Source organism: Vombatus ursinus, unplaced genomic scaffold, assembly GCF_900497805.2.
Source record: "Vombatus ursinus unplaced genomic scaffold, bare-nosed wombat genome assembly UNPS02014786.1, whole genome shotgun sequence".
Classification (NCBI taxonomy): domain Eukaryota; kingdom Metazoa; phylum Chordata; class Mammalia; order Diprotodontia; family Vombatidae; genus Vombatus; species Vombatus ursinus.
Window position 1 is genome coordinate 14,150,709 of NW_020954564.1, and position 11,050 is coordinate 14,161,758.

Below are 11,050 nucleotides of genomic sequence, written 5' to 3' on the forward strand. Positions count from 1 at the left end.
TACCCACCTACTTCCTGACAGAAAGGTGATAAATTCAAGGCACAGTATAAGCCATCTATTTTTTGGATGTAGCCAATGGGAGAATTTGCTTTGCTTAACAACCATTTTTATTATAAGGAGTTTGTTTTTTTTTTTTTAAACTCAATGGGGAGGGGAGAGGAGAAAGGAAAAGAAACATTTTTAATTGAAAAAAATTCAAATTTAAAATGAGTAAAAATACTGTTTAAAATCTAATATTCTACTTTGAGTCTATGGGCCTGTTTTGTTGATTGCTGTTAATTTGTAACATCTCCTTTTGATACACCCTTGTAGATAAGTGATTCCTGAATACTGAATGAGTCCACCATGTTTATTTTATGTAGTCAAAACTATGCCTAAAACACAAATGCTCTCAACAACCTTAAGTGGTCTCTGTATCCTAATAATGGAGAATTCCCTACTTCATGAAACAGCTCATACCAAACTGTTAAGAATCTTGTTCTTCCTGTCAGGTAAAAATCTGTTTTCATCCCATTGTCACAAACCTTCCCCTGCTAGGGCAAAGGGGTCTACTTCTTCCTCTTCTGCATCATAACATTACAGATAAATGAAGGCAACTATCATGAAACTCCCCAAGTCTTTTCTTCTCTAAGCTAAATATCCCTATTCTCATCAACCAATCTTTGTTTGGCATGACTTCATATCCTCTTCAGATATGCTTCAAGTCTAACATCCTTCCTAAAGGTGGCCACTGTGTAATTTTACATTCTTGTATATATCCTCCCTCTTCCACTAAAACCTTCCAATGTCTCACCATGGTATGGAATGACAATGGACTCTCACAGGCTGTCAGAGAAGCATAGCCTCTGACAGGTTATACATCAAGATGGAAAAGCTTTAAGGATAGGCCTGGTTACAAATCATGTTTTTCATTTAAAGACCGGCCTAGTTGATAGGTAGCTCACATGATGAAAAATACTATACACCTCCAGAGAGAGAACTGATGAACTCTGAGTGCAGACTGAAGCATACTTATTTTCACTTTATTTTTTCTTTCCTTTTTTCCAGGCAACATGGCTAATATGGAAATGTTTTACATGACCTCATATGTACAATTGATGTCACACTGCTTGCCTTGACTTGGAACTCAAGATTTTAAAAAATGTTAAAAAAATATTTAAATGTAATTGGGGGGAAAATGAAAAAAAAAAAAAGATGAGTTGCTCATCACCACAGAATCTGTCACCAGGAGATGATGGGGCTGGGGGTGAGGAGCGAGGGGGCAGCAACTCATGGAAAAACTTGTGAAATTAATTTTATAGATGAGAAAATTGAGGTTCGGAAGATTGGGAATTGACCACGGTGTCAAACAGAGGCAGTAAATAAAAAAGCTGACAGCTGAACCCAGTATTCTGGCTCCAAAATCCAATGCTCTTTCTACTATACCACATTGCCTCCAAGGTGTCTTGAATGTGGGAAAAGACAAACTGTATTGTTTCAAGAACAAGCGTTATCCTTCTCCAAACATCTCTGGATTATAAAAGGATGGGGGACAATCTTCTATGCAACTTACCAATGACTTGGATGCAGGGACAAATGACATGACTATCAAATGTGTAGATGACACAAAGCCAAGATAAACAGCCAACACACTGATCGACAGAACGAAAAATCCCAAAAGATTTTTACAATCCAACCAAAAAACAATAACCTCCCGCTCCTTGTCCCATTGTATTAGATACAATGTTAAGAGGTAGATAGGACTTTAGAACATGGAATGTTAGAGCTGGACGAGGCACTGGAAATCACCCTACCCTCTCAGTTTACACAGGAAGACACTAAAGTCCAAAGAGGTAGGAAGTAATTTCCTCAAGAACACCAAGTGACTGACTTAAGGTGCCAGGACAAAAGTCTCCTGAAGCTCATGCAAGGTAGAGGTCATTTCACTAACTCCAGGGGGAAACATTTGTTAATTGGGATCCTTGCTTAACAGTAGAGGGCAGCATTCTACAAACTGACAAGAAAAGGGATGGGCAGAGAAAGGCTAAAAAGAAAAATGAGGTAACATTTGCAAAGATAAAACAGAACTCACAGGATCTGGGCTGCCTGAGAATCCTTGGCTGCAGAAGGAATACAAATTTATCTACATTAGAGATTCAGGGACTCTTACTGTGGTTCTGTTAGTAAAACAGAAAACCAGAAACCTAGAAGTATACATGAATCTATAAATAAACTGGTTTCAGAGGCTAAATCAAAATGTTAAGAGCTGGAAGCTAATAATCCAAAAGATCATCTACTCCAACCCCTTTATTTTTCAGAGGGGGAAACTAAGTGCAGAAGGAGAAATGACTTGTTCAAGGTCATATAGCAAACTGTGGCAGTACAAGACTAGCTGAGATTTATGTAGCAATTTATATGTTATCAACCTATGTTAAGATAAGATTAAAAGAGTAAAAGTGACATAAAAATTATGGAAAGATTAGCAAGATTTAGAAGGGAGAGTACAGAATAGATAAACCGATTTATATCTTTTCCACTAAAGTAAAAATTTATAAGCCTGTCACACTAACATGCTATTGGTGGAGTTGTGGATTGGTTAATTATCAATCTGTATGTGCTTAGCACTATGCTAGGTGCAAGGGATACAAAGACAAAAGTGAAATTACTCCAGTCCATAAGGAGTTTATAATCCAGTTGTAGGGAGATAACACGTACCTAACCAGGATGCTAATCTCTACTTCTGGTTTTATGTCTTAAGCATCTCTGTCACTATAATAGTTTTTTATAGCAGGGTTTCTTTTTTGTTTATTTGCTCATTATTCCAATCCACTTCTTGACTTTGGACTTTATGCTAGTACCAGACTCTGGATACTTATGGAGGAAATTACTCTGCTGATCCTATCTGCTTTCTTGGGGTACTGAGTATCATGTTTTCAAAGCTCAGGCTAGGGATTGGCAAGCTTTCAATATTCCCAAAGTGGCCACATCCTGGGGAAAGTTTGATTACTACCCCTCCTCCACCTAGCTCCAAAACATCTGCAAACAAAACCTCAAAGAAAAACACAGCTTAGGTAGAGGTTTAACTAGAATTCCTAAAAGAGATGTAGCAAGAGTGGGGGAAAAAAAGTTTTCTACATGAAATGACAGTGCTGGAAGGGAAAAATGGAAAAGAAAGGAGAAGAAGGAAAGAATTAGAAAGAAAATTAACAACTTGGCAAAAGAGGCACAAAACCTTGCCTAAGCAAAAAACTCCCTAAAAATTAGAATGTACCACATTGAAGCCAATTACTCCAAAAGACAACAAGAAATATTTTTTTTAAAAAGTCAAGAATGAAAATGTAAGATATCTCATAGCAAAAACAGCTGATCTAGCAAACAGATCAAGGAAAAAAAAATTAAGAATTACTAAACTATAAGAAACAATGACAAAAAAAAAACCTAAACATTTTAATTCAAGAAACCATAAAAGAAAATTGCCCATATCTCTTAGAATCAGAGGACAAAGTACAAATAGAAAGAATCTAAAGAAATCCCCAAATGAAAACTGCTAGGAACATTATACCCAAAATCCAGAGATTCCACATAAAAGAAAAAAAAATTATACGAACATCCAGAAAGGAGATCAAGTACCAGGGAACTAGAGTCATGATCACACAAGATCTGGCAGCTTCTGTGATAAACAAAAGAAGAGGTCGGAATAAAATATTTCAAAAGGCAAAAGATAAAAGCTTGGAGTGTAATGCTACCAGTGGCAGGGGAGAAGTAGAGTGGGAAATAGATGTTTAGTGAAATAGAGAACTTCCATGCAAAAGACCAGAAACTCTGAAGTATAAACACAGGAGTCATAAGAAACATAAAAAAGTAAATATGAACAATCATAAGGGACTAAGTAAGGATAAACTACTTACATTCTAATATGGGGAGATGATAGCTGTGTCCCCTCAGAACTCTATCATCATGAGGGGATAGAGAGTGAATCTAATTATACAGAAAGTCTGGGAGTGGTTATATGATGTTTTGATGACCTTAACAGAAGAATAGAAGAAAGGGAGGAGGTTGTAAAGAAAGACACTAGAAAGGCAAAAGAAAGAGGAGGAGAATGGGTAAAATTATCTCACATAATCAGTGTGCACAAGTAGAACTTTATGTAAGAAGGAAAGAAGTATGGAAAGCAGGTGACATTTTAACCTTACTCTTATGTGAACTGGTGAAAGCAGAGAAGAAAATACACATATACACAGTTGGGCACAGAAAAATCATTCAATAAGGAAATAGGGTAAAGAGGAAAAGGGAAAGGAGAGAATAAGAGGAAAGACAGATTGAAGGAGGGATTAGGCCTAAGCAAAACAGACCATAAGAATACACAAAAATATTCATAGCAGTTCTTTTTTGCAGTGGCAAGGAATTGGAAATTGAGGGAATGTCCATCAATTGGAGGATGGCTAGACAATTATTGTACATGAATGTGATGTAATACTATTGTTCTATAAGAAATGATGAAAGGGGGGCAGGTAGGTGGTGCAATGGCTAGAGCACCGGCCCTTAAGTCAGGAGGACCTGTGTTCAAATCCAGCCTCAGATCAAACACTTGACACTTACTAGCTGTGTGACCCTGGGCAAGTCATTTAACCCCAATTGCCTTAAAAAAAAAAAAAAAAAAGAAAGAAAGAAATGGTTTTAAAGAAATATTGAAAGACTTATATAAACTGATACAAAGTGAGCAGAACCAGAAAAAAAAATTTATACAATACAGTAAAGTCAAATAACTTTGAAAGACTTAGGAATTCTGAACAATGCAGTGAAGAACTATGACTCCTGGGGATTTGTGATGAAAAATCCTATGCACCTCCTGATAAAAAAAAGTGATGACTTCAAAGTACAAATTGAGACATTTTTTGTTTGGACATGTCCAATACAGGAATTTGTTTTGCTTGACTAGCCATCCATGTTTGTAATAGGGGTTTTGTTTTCCTTTTTTTTTTTTTTTTCCTACCAGGAGAGGTAGGAATGGGAGTGGGGTGGAAAGAGGACAGATTCTTGTTGATTAAAAAAAATAATTAAAAAAAGAAAGAAAAAATTTATAGGGGTCTACAGGAAAAAGATAAGTAACTATCCTCCCAAATACCACCACTTAAAAATTTTAAGCAGGAAGAAAGAGACTTGGGGAGACAAAATTAAACAAAGTATGTTAGAGCTAGATGGGGGTTTAAAGATCATCAAGAACGAACTCTTCATTTACAGACATACCTCATTTTATTGAGTTTCACTTTACTGAACTTTGAAAATATTGTGTTTTTTACAAATTGAAGGTTTTGTGGCAACCTTGCACAAAGCAAATCTATCAGCACCATTTTTCCAATCACATGTACTCACTTCATGTCTCTGTGTCACATTTTGGTAATTCTCACAGTATTTCAAACCTTTTCATTATTACTGTATCTGTGATGGTGATCTGTGATCTTTCATGTTACAACTGTAAATGTTTTGAAGCACCATGAACAGAACTCATATAAAATGAGGAACTTAATAAATTCATGTGTTCTGATTGCTCCAACAACTGGCTGTTCCCCCTCTCCTCTGGCCTCCCTATTCTCTGGGTCACAACAATTGAAATTTGGCCAATTAATAACTCTACAATGGCATCAAAGTGTTGCAAAGACTTGAATTCCTAATCTAGGATTTTTCCTGCCATTCCACAATACCATTTATTCAATTAGTATAGAATATTACAGGGGAACAAATGTAACAATGGTATTTTTTTTTTAGTGAGGCAATCGGGGTTAAGTGACTTGCCCAGGGTCACACAGCTAGTAAGTGTCACATGTCTGAGCCATTATTTGAACTCAGGTTCTCCTGACTCCAAGGCTGGAGCTCTATTTACTGCACTACCTAGCTGCCCCAATAATGGTATTTTAAACCATTTCCTTGTCTTTTCCATGTTCCACAGATAAAGAGATTTCTTGTCATTTTGTTTTTTTACTTCTAATTAGATCAAAACCTTGATCAAAATGTTTTCGGTCTGATTATGAAAACCTGAGTTAACTTTTATTGCTGTCTGGCTCCTACAGAAAAACAGATTTGGTGAATGGACAAAGATGACAAATCAGCAAGTTACAAAGAGTGGATATGACTTTCTACCAATTTGTGACTGTTTATCCATTCTGATTAGCAGTAACATATATGTACATATGTGTGCATACTCACATATTTGCTGAGGGGATCAAGAATGAATGTATACAAAGTGCTTTGTAAACCTTAAAGTACCATATGCCAGTTATTGTTATTACATATATTAGCTGTGTTACTTTAAGCTTCAGTTCCTCAAATGTAAATAAGGAATAATAATCTTTGCAGTTAGGAAATATTTATCAAGCCAGGAACTATGCTAAAACTGAGGATAAAGAATAAAAGAAAGGTTTTAAAAGATAAGTAAGTAAGCAGTAAGTAGGCACAGTGGACAGAAAGTGGTAGGAAGACTCATTTTCCCAAGTTCAAATTCGGCCTCAGTCATTTAATAGCTGTGTGATACTGGGCAAGTTACTTAATCTTGTTTCCCTCAGTTCCCTCATCTGTAAAATGATCTGGAGAAGGAAATGTCAAACCCACTCCATAATCTTTGCCAAGAAAACCCCAAATGGGGTCACGAAGAGTCAGACAGGACTGAAATGAACAGACAAAAACAAAAAGACAATATCTGCCCTCAAGGAGCTCACAGTCTAATGAAGGAATCGGCATGTAAACAACAATGTAAAAACAAGCCGTATACGGGATAAATTGGAGATAATCAACAGAGAGAAAACACTACAATTAAAGGCCAGGGGAGGGGGGGCTGGGAAAGGTTTCCTGTCAAAGGAAGGGTTTTGACAGGGACTTGAAGGAAGGCATGGAAGCCTGGGGATGAGGAAGAAGAGAATTTCAGGCATGAAGGATATTTAAGAAAAATATTCACAGAATTCGAAGATGGAGTGTCTTGTTCCAAGAATAGCAAGAAAGATAGTGCCGCTTGATGGCAGAGTACTTTTTTTGGTGGAGAAGCAGTGCTAAGGTAAAAGAAGACTGGAAAGATGAGAGTGGGGCAGGTTATGAAAGGCTCTGAACATCAGAGGATTAAATTTTTTATCTTGTATGTGACTGGGAGACACTGTAGTTTATTAAGTAGAGGGGTTACATGACTTACACTCTGGGAAGATCACTTTGACAGCTAAGTGGAAGATCGACTGGAATAGAGAGGGATTTGTGGCAGGTAGAGTCAGAGGAGAGAAGAGGGCACATTAGAGTTGTTATAAACGTAAAATCAATAGGCCTTTGCAACACATTGTATGTAGCAGGATGAACGAATGAGGAGTTGAGGATAACACCCAAGGTTTGAGCTTAGGGGATTGGGAGAATGGTGGTACCCTCAACAATAATGGGCACATAAAGAAGGGAGGGTTTGGTGGGAAAGATAATGAGTTCAGTTTTTAACATGTTGAGTTTAAGATGTCTAAAGGCCATCCAATTCAAAATGTCTAAGGGGCAGTTGGAGATGTGAGCCTGGAGGTCAGCATAGAGGTTAAAATTGGATAAGAAGATATGAAAATCACCACCATAGAGATGATAATTAAATCTATGGAAGTTGATGAGATCATCAAATGAAATACTGTAGAGGGAGAAGAGAAGACACAGGACTGAGCCCTGTGAGACACAAAGAAACTGGAGTGTTCAGATAATTAGGAGAACAAACAGGAGAGAAACACTGTCATGAAAATCTAGAGAGAAGATAGTATCAAAAAAGAGAATGATCAACAGTGTCAAAAGGCCACAGAGAGGTCAACAAGGATAAAGACTGAGAAAAAGCCAGAAGATTCGACAGTTAAGAAATAATTAGTAACTATGGAGAGAACAGCTTCAGTTAAATGGTCTAGAAACCAGACTGAAAAGAGTTAAGAAAATAGTGAGAGGAAAGGAAGTAAAGGCACTAACTTTAGATGGCCTTCTCAAGAAGTATAGCCACAAAAGGGAAGAGACATGTGGGATGATCTTTACAGGTGATGGTTGAAGTATGTGAGGAATTTCTGACAATAGAAGGGATCTGGACATGTTTTTAGGCAGTAGGAAAGCAGCCAATACAAAGGGATAGATGAAAGACTAGTGAGAAGTAGGGAAGATAGAAGAAAAAATCTGGAGAAAACAGGCTAAAATGAGATCATTGTGCACATAGAAGGGCCACTTAATTATGTGAGGCAAGGGTGATCAAACAGATAGTGGCAGAAGGCATCTGAGTAATAATGTGAGGTGAGGCAAGTAGAAAGGGAAGTACAAGTTAAACTGCCTCAATTTTTTCCAGTGAAATATAAGGCAAGATTCTCAGCTGAGAGGGTCAGGGAAAGGGATACTGTGGGAGGTTTAAAAAAGGGATGAAGAGGTTTAGAAAAGCTGTTGGATAAGTGGGATAATGAATCAATCAGGTTCCTAAAAAAGGACTGCCTTGCTACAGTGAGGGCCCACTTGAGGTTATATAATGCAAGCCTGTAGTGGACCCAATAAGCATGGTTTCATGACTTTCTCTAGCTTTGTTTAGCAGCATGTGTGCAAGAGCCAAGGCAGCAGATAATGGGAGTGATCCAAGACTGAGGCTTGTCAGGAAAAGTTCTATGATAATATAAGGATGCAACAGACTCAAGAAATGAGGATAGTATAGAACTGAATTTGTTCACCAAAGGATCAAGATGGAGAAGAGTAATACGTAGCTAGTGCAGGGGTGATGGCATGGAAAAGAACTGAGGGGGTCTGGGATTGTAATGCAGAGGAGGAGATGGAATGACATATGATCAGATCAGAAAATTTCGGAGTTCATGAACATGGAAGCAGTGCATTTGTGGGTGATGGTAAGATCAAGGGTACAATGATCTCTGTGTAGCTGAGGTGTGGTGGAGGAGTTGGTCATATGAAATGAGTAAGATGAGAAACTGTGAGGTTAGGGTGTTTGAAAGAGTCTCAATAGCATAAGGGCAGGAATTGGGGAGGAGAGACTATGAGCCAGAAAATTAATTCATTGGAGAAAGAAGGGTAGAATCCTGGAGGACAATGGACAAAAGCTATCAGAATTTTGTTTGGGTAGTATACGTGATAAGTAAACATTAAAAAAAAAAGTTATGAGTGATGGTGGTAGAGGGAGAACCTGGAAGTGACAGTAGGGAGTAAAAAATTACCAAATTCTCCCACTTCTACCAGTGAGTCAGAGAATGAAAGTGCAGCCAGTACTGGAAAGGGAGGCCAGGGAGGCTGTTTCATCAGAAGAGAGCCAGGTCTCAATAAGAGTCAGAATACAAAAGGAGTAGGAAAGGTAAAGATTTAAGATGAAAGCAAGTTTGATGTCTATGAAGAAGGTATTCCATAGAGGATAAAAGAAATGGTTGGTAGCTTTAGAATGGGACATGGGGGAGGGAGGGATTGAGGGAAATGGGAATAAGAGATTGAGCAATGGGGGACAGGCACATGTTTTGAATAAGGATCACTGGAGGTTCAAAATCACTAGGGTGGAGAGGGCATAAGGTGGGAGTTTGTTAATCATTAAAGAGTTTAGGCAGATTTTCATTGTCCCAACTCCCAACCTCACAGGGCTACTGCAGAAAAATTATTTTGTAGACCTTAAAGCGCGCGCACACATACACGTTACATATAACCAATATATAGCAATAGTAAAAATACTAAATGGACTATATATGTATATGTACGTATATATGAACATTAAGATTTACAAAGTCTTTTACATATATTACCAAGCAAGCTAAGTTTATCTTTTTTCTAAAAGACAAGGAAGCTGTCCCCTAGACTTGATTGCCCCAGAGGTTAAGGCTCAGGTGACAACAAAAAGAGTCTTTTCAACATGAAATCAGCACCTTTCAAACTTGGTGGATGGATGCCCAAACTGTTTGAGTTACTATACCTTCTTGTCCTGCTGACCAGACACATTTCTGTGTTGAGTCAACACTCCAGCACTCCCTCCATCTCCTTCTAACCAAATTAAGTGCTGTGTAATGTATTCTAGATAAGTATCCATTATTACATGCTATAGCTATCTCCTTTTGTTAACTGCTAAGTGTTAGTAAGTGTGTCATTTTGTTCTAATCTGAACTACCAGACTAGCTTGTCTTACTACATTATCTACCTAGAGCAGGTCAATGATTAAAAAGAAAGATCTCATATACAGCCAGAAGTTTATAGCAACAATATTTGTATTAGCAAGAACAGGAAACAAAATAGATGCTCATTGATCGCAGAATGGCTTAAGTAAGTTGTGGTACATGAATGTAATGTAATATTACTTCAATGTAAGAAATGACAAGTTTGATGAATACAGAGAAGCACTGCAAGATTTATATGAAATTATGCAAAGTAACCAGAAGCAGTAAAACAATAATGGAACGTAAATGAGAAGAACAGTGGCAACCAAACAATGGAAATTAAATGCTGTAAAATTAAAGTGAATAAACTTGGTCTCAAAACAGAGAGATGAGAATATAATTCTCTCCTTTCATTTCAGAAGCGGGGAACTATGGGTATTGCATTGCAAATAATATCAGCCTTTTTGATGTAATTAGTTTCGCTAATTTTTTTTCCCTTTTTGTTCTTTGGTATAAGAGATGGCTCTTTCAGAGGGAAAAAGGAGGATGAAAGAATACACTGTGGAAATATAGGTGATATATTAAAAAATTAATAAGAATTTATTTTTTGAAAAAGCAACCTGCCTGTGCTCACACATTATTAAATTTCACCCATGTCTCTCATCTCTAGGTCCAGTACTCTTTCCATAACAGCCACAAGAGTTCTAATACTTCAAAAGACTCATGACTTCATTAGTGTGATTGCTCCAGCTCCTTCCATAGACAAAGATCTCAAATTCTCCACACCTCTGGAGACAATTCATCATGAGTTACTGTAACCAAAAAAGCCGATCACTCAAAGCCATCATTCTGGTGACGAGCTTCACTGTACTTATATAAGGCTGCCTTGGATGACAGATTTCATTCTTTCATCAAGTCCTTAAAGCTTTATAGCTTGGTAGGATGGAAGAGAGAGCTTAGACTAT